This window comes from Fukomys damarensis, unplaced genomic scaffold (assembly GCF_012274545.1).
Source record: "Fukomys damarensis isolate Sample0158 unplaced genomic scaffold, DMR_v1.0_HiC HiC_scaffold_16, whole genome shotgun sequence".
NCBI lineage: Eukaryota > Metazoa > Chordata > Mammalia > Rodentia > Bathyergidae > Fukomys > Fukomys damarensis.
In genome coordinates, this window is record NW_022900928.1 from 63,732,890 (window position 1) to 63,749,006 (window position 16,117).

Genomic DNA, 16,117 nt, shown 5'->3' on the forward strand with positions numbered 1-16,117 from the left:
GCATCACAGTTTTTGCAGGAACATCAGGGTGGGTCTCCTCTTACATGCTGCTATTGGAACAGAACCGGAGTGGGGCAAGGGAGCAAGTCGTGCTGGTAGCTGGGGAATGTTGGTAGAGGGATATGGCAGCTTTCTGTCATCATAACAATCCCTGAGATAATTAACTTATAAAGAGATTTAATTGTGGTTCAAGTTATGGGGATTCCAGGCAATGGTTGGCTGGCTCATTGGTTTGGGCGTGTGGTGAGGCAGCATATCATGGCGGATGTGTGTGGTGGAGCAAAACTTCACCTCATGACCAGAGAGCAAAAGAGAGGAAAAGGAAGAGGCCAGTTGCTCACACTCCACTCCAGGAGTCTGCCTGCCATGACCTAAGAATCTCCTATTTGCTCTGTCTCTTAAGTGCCTCCAGCCCAAACAGCACCTGGGGCTGGGGACCACTTATCTGGACTGCAAGAAAGGAGGAGTTGGGGCAAGGCCCAAGGCAGGAGCTTGCCTAACACACTGAAAGATCACAGGACACACCTGTCCCCATCTTCACTGAAAAAGAAGATAGGCGGTGGGGTGTGTGTGTGTGTGTATGTGTGTGTGTATTCCCCACAGCTGACTGGGGAGGACTCCAGCTGGCTCATCAAGAGTCTCTCTGACCTGTACCACCCTCTCCTCCTGTCCTCATTTCTGCTGCTTCCATTCTGGCTAAGGCTCCCTTCCCTGACAATAGATGGTGTTGAGAAGGAAATCTCCATTTTCAATTCAATAATTTAAATGTCATAAATCCCTTTGCCAGATGAACCCCCAAATTGTGTAAAGACAGGAGAGCTGCTAATCAAGCATCAGAACCTACAAGAAAGAAGAGGGTAGGAAAGTGGCCAGGGGAGGCAAAGGCCAGGAAGACAAGCCACTCTGGCTAGGTCTGGTGACAGAGGGCTGGCGCCTACTTAAATTCTGCCACCTACTTAAATTACGGTGGGAAGAGCATGAGAGCAGGAGCACAGACACATAGTTCTGACATGACCCTGTTTTACTCAAGTCATTTCACCCTCTGGCCCCGAGTTTCCTCACCTCTGTAATTTGAGGATGTGAGATGTCTAATATTCTGGAAATCTAGTAGGCATGTGTCTATTTTTCTGTTAACCCCTAGAAAGATAAGTCTGACTTGTTTTTGTGTCGTCAGCATTTGGATCACAGGAGCAGTGCTGATGATACAGGAGGGCTGGAGTCTCAGAGAAGTCTCCCTACAGCCCAGGCCCAGGCCCTAAGCCATGACTCTTCCCTCACACATCCTGCTTGACTGAGCATTGACCTCGCTGGCCCAAGGGAGAGCCTATCAAGGGGCAGTGGATGGGAAACCTCAGTTTGTTTACTTTTCATTAACTTGTAGGGGAAAGGATGCTGGGAGCTGACTAGATGAGAGAAGAGGCTTGGGTCAGCCTCCGGAAGGCACTGTGAGGCAGTTCACCCAGCTCCTCCTCCCGCATCCTCTGTTCAGAGCCCTGACTCCACAGCACCTGCATGCCAATCCTGGGAGTCTTCAGCCCTATGCTGCTCTCACCTGGAGCCCAGCTGCCCTAATAAAGGGAACCTGTGTTCCTGCATGCGTCTCCATTTGCGTCCAGAGTGAGCCCTGCTGGCTCTGTGCAAGGCCCCGTAATCGGCTTGCTATTGATCTGTGGATGGTAATTCTGAAGCAACCATCCCGCTCTGCAGGAGAGCACCTGATGGGAACATGGTGATTATGGAGCAATGGTGTGAAGTGCCAAGAAGTCTCTAGAAAGCTACAGTGACCCTCAACCCAGCACAGCACTCCCAAGGAGGTGGAGATGGGGCCTCTGAACCCCTTCCTGCCCTGACTGTGGCAGCTGGGAAGAGGGAGAGCAAGGCTGGAGTCTCACTCCTAATCCCCATTGGTTGATAAGGCTAAGGCAGGGAGAACAGGAAGTAGTATGGACTCTGCGTCCTGCCTGCCAGCACCTCTTCCATCAAGGAGTTGAGGTGTTGTTGGTGACTTAAAAGTGACATTTCAGGCTGTTGTACTATGTGAAGTGCCTTCCCGTGGGAAAATAGCTCCAGATGACTGGGCCACATCTAAGCGGAAAGAAAGCCTGAGCCATTGACCTACAAAAATAACACGTGTAAAGAAAATCATGAAACCTAGCTTCAGCACCTTATTTCCATATAGTCAGTCCTGTGCAGTGAAATCCCTCAAGTCCTGGTTTCTGTCCCCAAGAAAGGCTTGGAGATACAGTGCTTTGAACCTTAGGTGTTCCCATGACAAGTCCTGAGGCCTTGGGAATTCTTTACATTTTAGAAGTATTAGTTAAACCCATTGAAAATGGGGATAGCCCCTTATATTCCCTCCATCGTCACACCCTCATCCCATCCATCCTTCTGGCTCCGCAGACTTTGAACAGGTAAGCAGCCTACCCTCTATGGATCACACCTATGAAACAGGATAATGCTGGATTAAATGATCTCTTAAGCCCATGTAGCTCTAATGAATGTAGTTCACAAGAATACTCAGCTGCTGCCACTCTCTCCCCACCTTTGGTCCTCATTCTGACCTTACCTTTTCCTGCTAGTGCATCCAACTGCCTTTATCTTCTTGGTGCACAAGTCTCCTTTCCTCCTATTCCTCCATCCCTCTGGGTTTGGAAAGATAGATGTCTCTTCACCAAGAGGTGTCCCTGAGAATTCTTTAAGTGTCTGGGAGGGCAAAAGGATCTCGTGTATTTTTGGTACCAGAGATGATCAGATAATTATGCAATTAGCAGTCATTTTATCGCCCTTGTAATTTTCTTCTAACAAGAGCCCCCCCTCCTTGAAAAAAGTATGAGGGATTTCTTTTTTCCTCTGTTGTTGTTTTGTCTGGAGTGTCTGTCATCAGAAATTTGCTCCAACACCTACGCGATAGTCGGGTAAGCGCGGGGGAAGAAGGGGAGGGTGAGGGAAGCGGAGCTCCTGGGAGAGAGAATCTGCCAAGCGGGCAGCTCTGCTCCGCTCCCTGCCGAGCGCAGACCGTGGGAGCGGACCGTGCAGGGGGAGGCTGCTCCAACCTCCAGAGCCCGCTCCAGTTTCTGCAGCGGTTCTCCCAGCACCACCCCCTTCCACCCTCACCCCCATCCTGGGCCGCTGGGGAGGGAGACTTGGGAAAAGCACCCGAGGCTGGGTGGGTGCAGCTGAGCTCTTCCAGCTGAGTGCGATCCAGGCCTTCCTGTTACGTGTCACCGCGCAGTTGGGGTGCAGGGGCAGCGCTCCAGGGCCCACGTGCTGGCATGGGTTCCCTGGAGCCCAGAACTGCGCTGCTCACAGAACTCGCGTCCCCCTTGCCACATGGGCTTGGTCACAGAAGGGACAAACACCCTCAAGGTCCTATGCCAGGTAATTACCAAGCAAATTCCAGGCGCTGCCCCCTACCCCAGGGAGGGGGTCAGCGCCTGCTGTGTGTTCCCTGATTCGGCCCGCTGTGCAATCAGCTCTAGATAACCTGCGGGGACCCGTAATTGCTCTGGAGTTGCCAGACTTTGCAAGGTAAGCACGCGCGATGCTTCTCCCGGCCCTGGGAGCGCGCGCGCCTGGTGCCACCCTCTCCGGGCCGGATGCCTGAAGCCTTGCTGCAGGTGGGGCGAGGTGCGATTAGGCGAAGTGCAAGGGCAGCTCTGCGCTAATGGAGCTGGGGTGGGAAGAGCTAGTGCAGAGCAGGGAGTAGGAGGGGAAACTGGGCGGCTTGTGGCAAGAGAGAGGCCACCTTGTCCTTTCCCAGGGCAGGAGGGGCCTCTAGGGACATGGGATCCTCCTTTCCTTCCCTCGGGTGCAGAGGCGCCTCATTGATGAGCCTTGTCATCATCCTTCAAGTGCAATTTTTTTAAATTGCAAAAATCTTACAGAGCTATTAACCTCAAAAGAGTTTAACATATGGCAGACCGAGTCTCCCTCTTACCCTAATTATAAGGCTTGCAGTAATGGGGCTGTCTTTTAAGTTACAGCTGCTGCGCTTTTGGCTTTCGCTAACATTACATCCTATTAAAGAGCTACATTAAATGCATGCAAATTGCCGCAGCGACCGCACTCTCCCGACCAATGAGGGGGACGGATTGCGGCCGAGGCGGCCTCATCGGGGTCAGACTCACCCTGCTGCTAGCTTCATATGATCTATCAATCAAACTCCTCTCATTAATTAACTAATTCATTAAATATCTTTATATATGAAGGCCCGGCCAGGCGGAACATTGTGTTGACAGGGACGTCCCGTCAGCACTTAGCCCTGCACTACCCTCCCCTCCTGCACCAGTTGCCCGGTGACTAAGAGAGGTCAACTTCCCAGCGTGTGCAGGCACCGGAGCAACCACCGCGGGGCTCCTGGTGGGGGGCGCCTCCTCCGTCGGCCTCCTTCCGCGTGATCCCCATCTGTACCGCCTCCCTGGCACGCCTGTCCTCCCTCCAGCGTGCTGTTCTAATGGGTTGTGTGTACATCTTTTGCCGCTGCTTTCAAGGCAACCAACCCCTAGCGGGACCGCTGGGAAGGGCCTTTCTCATCCAGTGGCCCTGCGCCTAGCACAGCGTCCAGCCCACCGTAGTCCTTTGAATGCTTACATCCCTTCCCTACTCCAGTCCTTTCAGCGTCTTTGAGGCCTTCCTCTGCTGCGCTCCTCAAAAGACACTCTGGAGCGGAGAGGACAGCTTGTGAGCTGTCCCTGGAGAGAGGACGGTGGTGCTGAAGGAGGGACAGGGATAGGATGGGAAGAGGAGAGGAATTTTAAAGTTCAGAGCTGGCCAACAGTGTAGGCGCAGTACCCAGACTCTGAAGCAAACTCCCCTACCAAGGAGAAGGCTGTGTGTTCCATGAACAATAGAGAGACATTTTAGAATGGTTGCCAGGTTGCTCTATGTTTGTACATAAACCTTAATATATACTATAGATATCAAACCCAGTAATTCATTAAATATGTATATATGAAGGCACACATGGGCAGAACATTTTGGTGACGGACAATGGCATGTGTGTGTGTGTGTGTGTGTGTGCACACTGGCAACTTATTGAGCATTATATGTCACTTTCCTATATTATTTAATTTAATGTTGACGACAATGTTGGTATTTATTTTTGCTTCCAGGCTATCAGAAAAGAAACAGAGGCTCACAGACTAGTAAGTTACTAGTACAAGGTTCAAGTGGCAGAGCCAGAAGTCAGCCATAGGCTTTCTGGATTCAAAGTACTAACTGCTATATCATCAGAATGCAAAAAAAAAATTTTTTTTCTTGAGATCAGCAAATGGGCAACTCTCTCCTTGTCACCTGTTGTACCCTCTTTGTCCACAGAGTTGTTTTTCTTTTCCTGAATTCTCAGCTGGGCTGGTGGGTTGGGAAGATGGAGGTCATAGCACACCATGTGGTAAAGGCTGCTAGCTCTTAATTGTGTTCAGAGAATTGGAGTGGTTTTCCACAAGGAGCACCTGGGGTAGATGGAACCAGCTGCCTTATCCTTCTGCATCTGAAAGATCTGGGTCTTGTGCAGCTGGGTATAAGAATGGGATAACAGGGGCAACTTCCAACCAGCTGTTGGAGAATACTCCATCCAGCTCCGGGCTGTACTGGAGAAGGCAGCATGGGTGTGAGGACTTCAGGTCTACGTAGGTATTAGCCTGAGTTCCTGTCATCCGTGCAAGTTCCCAGTCCACCCAAATGAAGTGTGGTGTGCAGGCAAACATGCAAAGCTCAGGAATTCCCAGGAAGGCACATTCCCAGATCTTTCTGTGCTGTCTCTCCCTCTCCCCTCCATCCTACTCACTCTCATACCCTTCCAAGACATGGGGCTAATGGACTTTGGCAGTTAGCACCTGTGATGTTGGTGTCACCAACCTCACCATGGGCCTCTATAGCTTCTTCTAGCCCCCTTGGTTCCCAAGAATAGTTTTTAGAATGGGGCATGCTGAGATAATGGGGGTTAATGGTAACTTCAGTATCAATTTTCCCTCCCAGAAGAAAATTCTCCAGACTTAGGCTGCACACACTGTAATAGTAAAAATGGCTCTAGATTTGAAAAATTGGCACGTTGGAGTCCAACAAGGCAATTTTTGAATTGTTCCATGCAGCTGTGAGCCTCTGGATACTATGCTGCTTGTGTCCTAAAGCCATGGATGGAGAGTATTTTTTAGCCCAAAACAGCTTGGAACTGGTTTTTCCTTCTCCTATCCCAATCTGAATTTGTTTTTGTAGTTGCTGTTGTTATTCACTTTCCCAAAAACCCTTGGAATTTTGGTCTCTACTTTAGCACCTGCTATAGCTATTGGATAAGGCAAGAGTATTGTGACTCTGCAGAATGTTCTTCTTACAGGCCTGAGGTCAGGGGCCCTGCAAAAGAGGATTTCCTGAAGAGGAGGGTCCACACACACAGGTAGCCAGGAGAGACTGGAGCTGCTCTGCTGCAGTGCATTTCCTACTCAGCTTTTCCTGGCTGCTGTCAGAGGTAGGTCTTTCTTGGACTGAATGACAAGAACCCAAAAGAGAAAGAATCTTCAATCATTGTGCAGGATATTTGATTTTGATGAGCTGCATCTGCTCTATTATAATTTAAGAACCACTGTGAAACCTAGTTTTACAAACATTAAAGTGCAAAATAAGGCATGTTAGAATAAAAAAGTTACAGTATATATATTTCAAGTAATGAAAGCATAGAGTGTAAGGACTGCAAGGCAGCTTACCAATTACTTAGTAAATGTCCTTGTACAGATGGGGAAATGGAGGTTGCCCAAGGTCACATATCTGGTTGGTGGATAAGATCTTCATCTCACTATGTGGTGCTTCAGGCATTTTGGGTAATGACCCAAGTGGCTGGGGGAAAGCCATTGTTCTGTTCTTCTGCTCTCTTCTTTCAGCTTATTTCCCCCTCTATCAGTTCTGTTAATGGAGGGACTTATTTGGTGACTCAAGATGACAGACAAATAATGTGTTGAAATGGAACATGGGACAAGTGCTGAACTGGTGGCTAACCTGCTAGCTGTTCTTGCTGCTGCTTACTCACTCTCATAATAGATCCTCTGATCTCTAGCATGTCCGTGGATCATCCTTTATTTCTCAGTTTAAAGTCCTGGCTTCTTTCCATGGCTTCCTACATTGTTCGTGAGATGACTTGTGCCTGTTTCTCTTATCCCAGGTCTCATGACCATTGGCCTCCCTCCAGGTAGCACCCATCTTGCTATGTGTTCTAGCACACTGACATCCTTTTTCCCTTCCTTAAAGGCATCTTGTCTTCATTTGTTGTTGCATTCCTTATTCCCCTTTGCACATTTGATTATTCCCTTTGTCCAGAGAACTCTATAGATAGCCTGTCCCCTCATTCCTACTGCTCTTCACCTGGTTAATTTTGACTTATCCTTCAGTCTCAGTTGAGATCCTAGTTTCATGTCACTGAGCCCCAAGTCTGGATTACCTCTACCTTCTAAAAGCACCCTGTATTTACCCTCTGCTACCACCTCTAAGTCACTGCTGCCACTGCCTATTGAAATCACTAGAAAGTAAGCTCCAGAGGGCAGGGGTGTGGTAGTCTTATACCAGGCAACTTGCAGACTGCCTGTCTCTTGATAGGCACTCTGTGGACAAAAGAATGAACTGCACAAAAACGATATCACTACCAGATAACAACAGCTGACATTCATTGAGTGTGTTTGTACTCCAGAAACTATGCTATGTACTTTATGTACATCATCTAATTAATATTAGTTCTTGCATTAATTGAATGAGATGAGAGACCAGGGTTCTAGTCCTAGCTCCCTCACCAGCTAACTCTGTGACTTTCAATAGTTACCATGGTTTCCTCTTCTTTAGAATGAAGGCTAGAGAAGGGAGTTCACTGCTCTGTTCTTATTTCTGAGCAGAGAGGGTATCAGGAGTCAGTAGAGTGGGCCTAGGGGGAATCAGCACTCAGGATTCAGAGAGCCAGCAGACACAGAGGGTCGCCTTTCTAGTCCCAAAGCAGGAGGAGAGGGATCTGGCAGAGGCTGGGAAGGGCAGCAGGTTGCTCTCCCATGCTGGGGTAGAGCTTCAAAATAGAGAAGCCCGCTGCTAGCTGAGTCATTAATGCTGGTCTCCTCGCTGCCACCTCGGGCATTGTCTGATTTAAGTGTAATAGCTTGTTTGGTGGATTTTGCCTTCTATAGAAATCCCCCCAAGAGTGAAGTGCTGCATTCAGCCGAGAGCACAGGCCTTTGTGCACTGATGGCCTGGCCTCGGCTGAATGTGTTCGGAGTTGGTTATCAAAGGGGAGGATAAATTAGAGAGCAGGGCTGAAAAGAGAGGAAGAGGGGGCCCATTCATGAGCATGACTGAGCACTTAGGCAGCTGACCGTGGGTCTGGGAAGCCCCAAGGCTGGCCTCTTGCTTTTTGGCAAGGGTAGTGCTATAGGCAGGGCTGGCTCTATGCTGTCAGAGCCCAGATTCTGAGACCCAGCCAGGCCCACGGGGGTCGGGCAGAGGTGCTGCAAGTGATCTTCATAAGAGAATAGCTGGGTAATGGCTTATTTTCTCTCTTTACCCTGATCTTTTCCTTTAAAGCCCTCTTTAGATGTTTTCAGAAGATTTAAGGCCCCTGCCCATTCATTGGATCCAATTCTGCAGGCTCTCAGAAGTCTCTTTAGTCATGGGGAAGTCTACAGGGCTTGGACACTTCTTTTTTATCAGCCCTTTCCAATGTGCCTCCCTATAGTAACTCCTTGCAACTCATACTTGCAAGCAAGGTTCTGAGGCCAGTTATATAGAACTCATGGATCAGACACAATGATGGAGCTCCCAGAATAGGCGATCCTGGGCAATCACCATTCTCTATGGACTTGGCTTCTGATGTCCAGATTCAGAGGCCAGGCTGGGCACAGCTGTCAGCTGAGTCATGAGCAGTACTGCTGAAATAACAAATCCCACCAAATGCCCAGTTTTTCCCTGCAAGATCGCCTCATTATTTTTCATTGGGTCTTTTACTCCCACCAGTCTCCATGGACCTCACACCTCATGACCCCCACAGAGGTCATTCTTCCAGGACCCAGAGATCTGCCTTTTGTCTCTCCATTACAACTAACTCTGAAAAGCAAAATGTTGGGAGCATATTGTTTTCTATCTGGAAGGAACCTGACAAACGAAGCTGTAGATCTGTTAAACCTGTTTTAAGTTGCAGATACTTCTAAGAATTATCTGAAAGTTATGACTCCATATCCCCCACAAAGCACATTTTCATGCATATACAAATTTGCGTGTCATTTCAGGGAGGTTACGTACTGCAAGTTTATGAATATGTCTTACCTTGGTTGCCCCTCTGAAATATCTGAAAGCATCTAATAATATTCTGAGCTCTGGGTCTTACACAAGGAGGCTAATTTGCCCAGGGTAGGGTCTGGACATTAGTATCTTTTCCCTAAAATATTCTAGGTGGTTTTTATGAAGTCAGTGGGGTTGAGGGTCATTGTCCTAGAGCAGTGGAGGCAAACTGATGGCACAAGTGTTATTTTTCTCTTAAGATCAAAGATGTCAATGTATGAGTTATCTTTTCTAAACAAAAATTTCAGTATTCAGGATTAATTACACTGTTGACATTTTGAGAGATATAAGTGGATTTCAGGTTGCAGTCTGGGCACTCACCCTGAAAGTTTCACCATCACTGCACAAGGGGCTTGAAAGACCCTCCCTTCAAGTTCAGAACCCAGCCACACCTGCGGACAGTCAGAGCTGCCCAGAGATGAGCATGGAAAGGCTGGTGTTGGGCAGCTGTTATGAATAGGTTAGACACCATGAACAGACTTATCATTGTGCCCACTGCATTTAAAATCCTTCCCTTCTTTTCTCACCCCTTGAGAGATGCTTCTTTGGTGTTCACTTAAAATAATTTAAGCACACCATGGTGGGAAAGGAGCTTGGTTGCCTTGATGTGCTCTTGTCATTTCAAGGAGCTCAATAAAAATTTAGTTTTGGGGCTTGCTCAATACAACTTCTGCATGGAGGTCTTATGTTACAAACCAGATTTCTCTTTTCATCTGGTCACCCCCAGGGAAATTGTGTATTTGAAATTCAAACAATATTTGGGCAAAAAGAATTTCTCATTGTATGCGGTGGGGAAGGGCAACGAGAGGAAAGCGCTGGGAAATGATTGAGTGACATTTCTATTTGCCAGTTTGACTTCTCCACCAGTGGAGGCCGTGGTTTGGGGCTGCCAGAGAACTTCAGCTTCCTGGTGTGGACTAGAAATGCCAGACCCCTGGAAACAAATAAATGGGAAGAAGAAAATGCGAGGAGCAAGAAATGGATTTGAAGAGTCAGTGTGACCTCAAGTTTATATTGCTGGTAACAGAGAAGTGTAAGGTAGGCAGAGAGTTCTGTGTTTTGCACAACTTCTTCCTAAGGAGGGGATGTTTTAAATGCTAGGCTCTCAGGTTGAAGGGAACTCAGAAGTCATCTGGATCTGCTTTCTTTGGTACGTAGAGAGAGGCAGATGTCCTCTGTAAAATCCCCACACTGGTCAGACACTTAAATGAATATATTTAATGGATAAATTCATACAAAAGATATTTATGGAGCATCAACAACATTTCACAGGTAGTAAAGTACAGGTATTTAGGGGATGTTAGAGACTATCAGGACATAACACTTGCACAAAGTAACTCACAGCTTCCTGGAGGACTCCAACAGCTAAGTGCCAGGGAGACAGTGATCAGTGCTGTGAGAAGGAAGCTGAGGAGAATATTGGCCTTGACCAAAAATCCCTTAGCAGCCAGGTGCTTACCCAAACGATCTCCTTTCATCCTGACACCGACTCCTGCAAATAAGACCTCTTATTCACAGGCAGTGACAGCTGATGTTCGGAGGGGTGAATTTGCTTTCTTGAGGTGACACAGCCAGGAATGAGGAATAAGAGAGCATGGCAACACTGTCTGTCCCAGGCCTGTGGTCTTACCACCAGGACAAGCGACTTTGCAAAAGTGAGTTTAAAGAGGGCACACACTGGTTTTTGGCCAGGAGTGGGCATTGAGAAGGGAGGAGTTGAGGCAGGTGGTAGTGGGTGGCAGAAGGGTGCCACTGGGGGAAGGAAGGCTGAAAGCACACCAAGGCTTATAGTACTTGAGAAAAAGTGGCCCTTTGTGTTGCATGTAAGGCAGGAAGGGTGTTAGAACACATATTTGAAGCAGGTGGGACCTATAATGGGAGAGATGTCAGACTGCTCTTGAGTGAAGAGTAAATATGACATGATCATTGCTACTCTTCTCTTATGAATGAGTGGTAATTTTCATTCCTGGCTCTAACCTTGGGCAAACTGTAACCTTGGGCTGTATAAACTTGAGTTGATTATTTATTTTCTCTGTGCTTCAGTAGCCTTGTCTGTAAAATGGGAATGATCAACAGTACTTTCTGCATGGAGTTGTAAAGGTCACACAATTAAAACACTAGGAGTACTTAGAAAAGTGACTGGCACATGGTAAGCCCTTCTTTAAGGGTTGAGTGTAATTTTTACCTCTTGAGATTTGATTCTAATAATGGTGTGTATAATAAGGGATAAGAGAGGCGAGATAGAAGGCCCAGATGTTACTTCGGAGCCTGTTATAGTGGTCTAGCCAAGAGTGTTGAAGGGTGTAACTCTGCCTGGTAATACTGGTCCTTCTGTAGAGAGATGTGAAAAGCCCTGGGGATGTAGAAGCCAGTGTTGTCACTCTACTTCTAGCTGTAGTGAGATGGCTTTGCATGTAGCTTTAGATTTCTGTGGGCTGGAAGAATACAGGGGCAGCCACAGAGCTCAGCAGTTCTGGGAAAGATTGCAGGTGAGGGGGTGGAAGAGGCAAAGTTGGATGTAATATGTGTTGAACAAGAGTGAGAAGCAACTGTAGAACCCAGTGAGGACACGGGATGGCAGGCTGGTCTCGCACTGGACTCCGTTCTCTGTTTCTTTGCCCCCTCCTAGGTCCCAGGAAGTCCCATGTCTATGTGCCCTCTGCTGTGTCCCCTGCATTCCAATTACAGTTGCTTCTCAAAATGGCCAGGTTCCTCTTGACCTTGGGTCCCCATCAAAGCAGGAGGTGTTTGCCACTGCTGCCTTGGGGTGGGCTGACTGTGGGGGTGGGGTGGGTGGGCAGAATCTCTATACTGTGTGGACTGTGAAAAAACAGGCAAGGATGTGGGGGATAATGGTCAGTCACTGTAGAAAACAAGCACTGTATTGCGGGAGAAAAAACTTGAGTGACCAGCTTTGGGGTTGTTAAGTACGTTCTGTTGCCATAAGAATCCCCTCCTGGAGGTCGCAATGCTCTTCTGAAATCTATGCCTCTGCCTGATATGTAGCATCGTTGGGTGTGATGGATGTCATCTTGCTGCACCAAGGTGGCCACTGCTGGGTAGGGAGGCTCAGCATGGACCCCTCCCACAGGCCTCTGTCCTCTAGTCAGTGTCACTTTATTTGCTGACCACATTGTGGCAGCCCTCATGGCTGCCATTGGCATAGATTCTGATGGTTCCCTGAGTTACATGTCAGGGATTCAGACAAAAGGTTTGCAACTGGAGGGGTGAATCTTAGGACAGAATTGCCAGCTGCTGTCAACCAGCAGCTCTGCTCTCTGTAGCACACACTCTAGACAGGTTGCAGCATGTCAAGCCGAGGCCTGCCTGGGCTTGGCAGGGGTCCTATGGGCAGACAGAGTCAATTACCCAGAAAGGGTTCCACTTAACTTCCCCCGCTGCTCACAGGCCCTGCCCTGGCCTCTGCAGCCTCACTGGCCTCTGCCAAAACATCGTCAGCCTAGATGGACTTGGCTGCCTGCCAACCCTGTCCTCAGGCATGTCCAGTGCCACCCATTCCAGGGGCAGACTTCCAGCCCTCATCAGCTCCAGGGCTCCCTGTGCTGGCCTGTGGCCAGCAGATTCCGTTTCTCCCACGGCAGACCCACCTGGCAGGATCCTTAGGTGGGAGGAACACCAATAGGCTTCCTCATTTATGATGTCCATTGGCAAGTAGCTGCCCCCCTCTTATGACATACACATCCCACATGGTCCTAATTCTCCACAGCCACCTGTGCTGGTGTAGTGCATGGTTGCAATTTGGGGCTTTGGATTCAGACAGAGGTGGCTTTGAAGGCTGGTGTAGCCAGCCTGGTCACTGCTGTGTGACCAGGCAGATGACTAACCACTTTGAACTTGAATTTCACCATTGGTGAAATGAGAACAGTAATGGTATATATCTCATGGGATTTTTGCAAGGATAAAAGAAGACTGTGGGCATTAAGTACACCATGCGCCGACACATGATAAATGCTCAACAAATACGTTTCTTTCTCCTCCATCTTTCACCCCTTTCCTCCTTCCATTCCCCTACCCCTTCTTTCTTATTGCAATCCACATTTCTCAGGAAGTTTGTTTCCATTTTTCTTCTCTGCTCTAGAGACTTGAAGGCAGAACCTGTAGTCATTTAGCCATTAAGTCAATCAGCAAAAGTACACTTATTTATTTATTTTTGTTTTTTTTGAATCAGGGTCTTGCTATGTAGTTCAGACTGGCCCCAAATTCATTATGTAGACCAGGCTGGCCTTGAACTCATGGTGATCCTCCTGCCTCAGTCTCCTGCATACTGATAGGTGTGCACCACCGTGCCTGGCTCCAGCAAATACTCATTGAGAGAAAGCTGTACCTTTTGTGAGCCGAGGGTTTAAAGGCAGACAGGCAGACAAGTCCAGATTCCACCCATCAAAGAGGGAGCCGTTTGATGGGGAGGTGGGCAAGAAAGTGTTACAACAGGAGTGGTGTGCTCTGACAGATGTTGAATAACGCCACTGAAGGAGAAGGGTTGCGGGGCTGCTGGGACTCGGTGGGAAGCCTCATGCAGCAGGTGCATTAGGATTTCACTGAGAAGTGGGGACACAGTGTTACAGCTTCAGGATGAAGTGTCCCCCAAGGACTTTTACTTGAGAGCTTGATCATGCGGCCATGTTCAGAGGTGGGGCCTTTGAAGTGTGATTAGGTTATGAGGGGTGTAACTTCATCAGTGGATGGATTCATAACTCCACAGAATTACTGGAAGGTGATGGGAACAAGAGGTGGGGCTAGTTAAAGAATGGATCATGAGGGTATCACCTGGGGAACGTGTTTGGTTCCTGAGCCTTTCTCTCTGGCTTATTCCCTTTGCACTGCCATGCCCTTCTGACATGATGTTTCTGCCTCACCACAGGCCTGAAACAATGGAGCCAGCCAACAACAGACTGAAACCTCCAAAACCATGAGCCAGAAAAAAATCTTTCCTCCTTTAACTTGTTTTTCTCAGGTATTGGTCCCAGTGATAAAAAGCCAACTAATACACACAGAAACCTACACTTTGCATGAATCTTGGGAAAGCATGATACCTAAGAATGGAACATGTGCCTGCTTCGTGAGCTCCAGCCACCAGATATCCTCAGTTTCTGCTCTTGAAATCTGCACACTGGTCTTTCTGTCCAAGGGAACTTTCCTGGGAGCTGGGTCACACATAGGGCAGAATGTGCTCTCTGGGCGTCTCTCAGGAATGCAATAGTGTGTCCCTAACTCTCTCCCTGTCCATGGAGGTGAGTTGGTAAGATGGACTGATGGATTCTATGAGCAGTGTCTGCACCCCAGCCCTATACTGATTGTGCTAGACAGAGCTGTTTAAATACCACCAGACAGAATATTACTTAAATTAAAATGAGGCCTTAAATGTCATTATTTGTGTCATTATTAATAGCCCCTAATTGTGTTCTCTAATCATCATGAAATTATGTTAGTATTAATATTCACGTCAAAGCTGCCTAGGGAACTTGAAAGATTTAAAAAAATTATACCATATGTCAGTTCCCATGAACGTGAAGCAAATTCTGGTTTTAGTGCTTAAGCTCAGGCTGGAGATGAGACAGTGGGCTGCAAGTGAGACTGGACTAGCCCTCCCCTCCTCCTCCCCAAGTGACTTGCTCCTGGTGGCTTCTACCTGGCAAGGTCCTGCAAGGCATCAGGAGGACCAGTTTCCCTGGAGTACCCTGCAGGTCTCAGTTAGTTACTCCCACTGGCAAGGGGAATGGAGAATGTTTGCGCTCTTCTCTCCTCTCACACCAACAGTTTCCTTTGTCTAGACACCAAAATTAAACCTGTGCTATCATCCTGTTCTGCCTGTCCTCAGTCTCCATCTATTCATAGGCCCCACCTCAGTGCATTTTGAAATCTGTCCATACGGCTTGGAGAAGTGACAAGAAAGAAAGAAAGTTGAGTGTCCTCAAGAAATGCACTGCATAATATAATGTAGAATTTTCAGACAATGTAGAGTCAAAATTTAAAAGTATGTCCATACAGGGCATCCATAAAATCTGGAAACAGGTGAAGCTATCTGCCCCCATGGATATCTTTGTACTGTAAAGAATAAAATAGTACTATTCTTGCTTGTTTCTTCTCTTTATGGACAATGTGTTTGTTGCCCAGTGCCGATCTTGCCAGGCTTCTTCAGGGAAAACAGTGACTCCAAATATTGGGGGCCCCCCTCCATGTGCTTTCTTTTCTTCACAGGAGCAGGGTGAGCTGAGTTATGCCTTCTCTCAGCTTACATGGGACTCCAGTTCTGTGTACCCCTTAGACTGGCACTGGGTAGGAGAGGTGGGGTGGTGAGAAAGCAGGCGACATAGCCAATTAGAGCTCCCCTCCCTGTGGGGATTTGTGGGGCAAGTGCCCTGGGATGCCCAGAGGCATCAGCCTCCTGCTGACATCAGTCAGGGCTCCTCTTCATCATTTCTACAATATTCCTCTAGGCTGCCTGCTCAACACCTCAGTCATCACTAATGGAGTCCACGTGACCACGATGTGTCAGACAAATCTGGGGCAAGCGCCTCACTCTCTTCCCAGAGCCCTTGGAATTCTCTGGAACTGAGAATATTCAAATGTCTTTCTTGGTGAAACAGCAGGCTTCCAACCCCCCAAATATTATGACTTGAGTTAAATATAACCCAGAGCATGAAAATAACAGCACAGCACAGGAATGAAGAAGCTATGGAGTGAGCAAGTTGCACACACATTGTATTTGTCACCGTGGGTGTGGCAGGTTATCCACAGACCCCACAGCCACATAGGCAGAAAACCCCCAAAGTCACACAGAAGGCTGGGTGTATTC

General features: G+C 48.0%; 1 long non-coding RNA gene across 1 annotated transcript; it reads left to right on the plus strand.

Annotated features, from left to right (window-relative positions):
- The first annotated feature begins 3,126 nt into the window (after window positions 1–3,126).
- On the plus strand, window positions 3,127–15,344 carry LOC104865728. The gene is made up of 5 exons (XR_781251.2): window positions 3,127–3,378; window positions 6,332–6,463; window positions 10,151–10,338; window positions 10,819–10,955; window positions 14,276–15,344. It is a non-coding gene; the product is annotated as an uncharacterized LOC104865728 (long non-coding RNA).
- The last annotated feature ends 773 nt before the right edge of the window (window positions 15,345–16,117 follow it).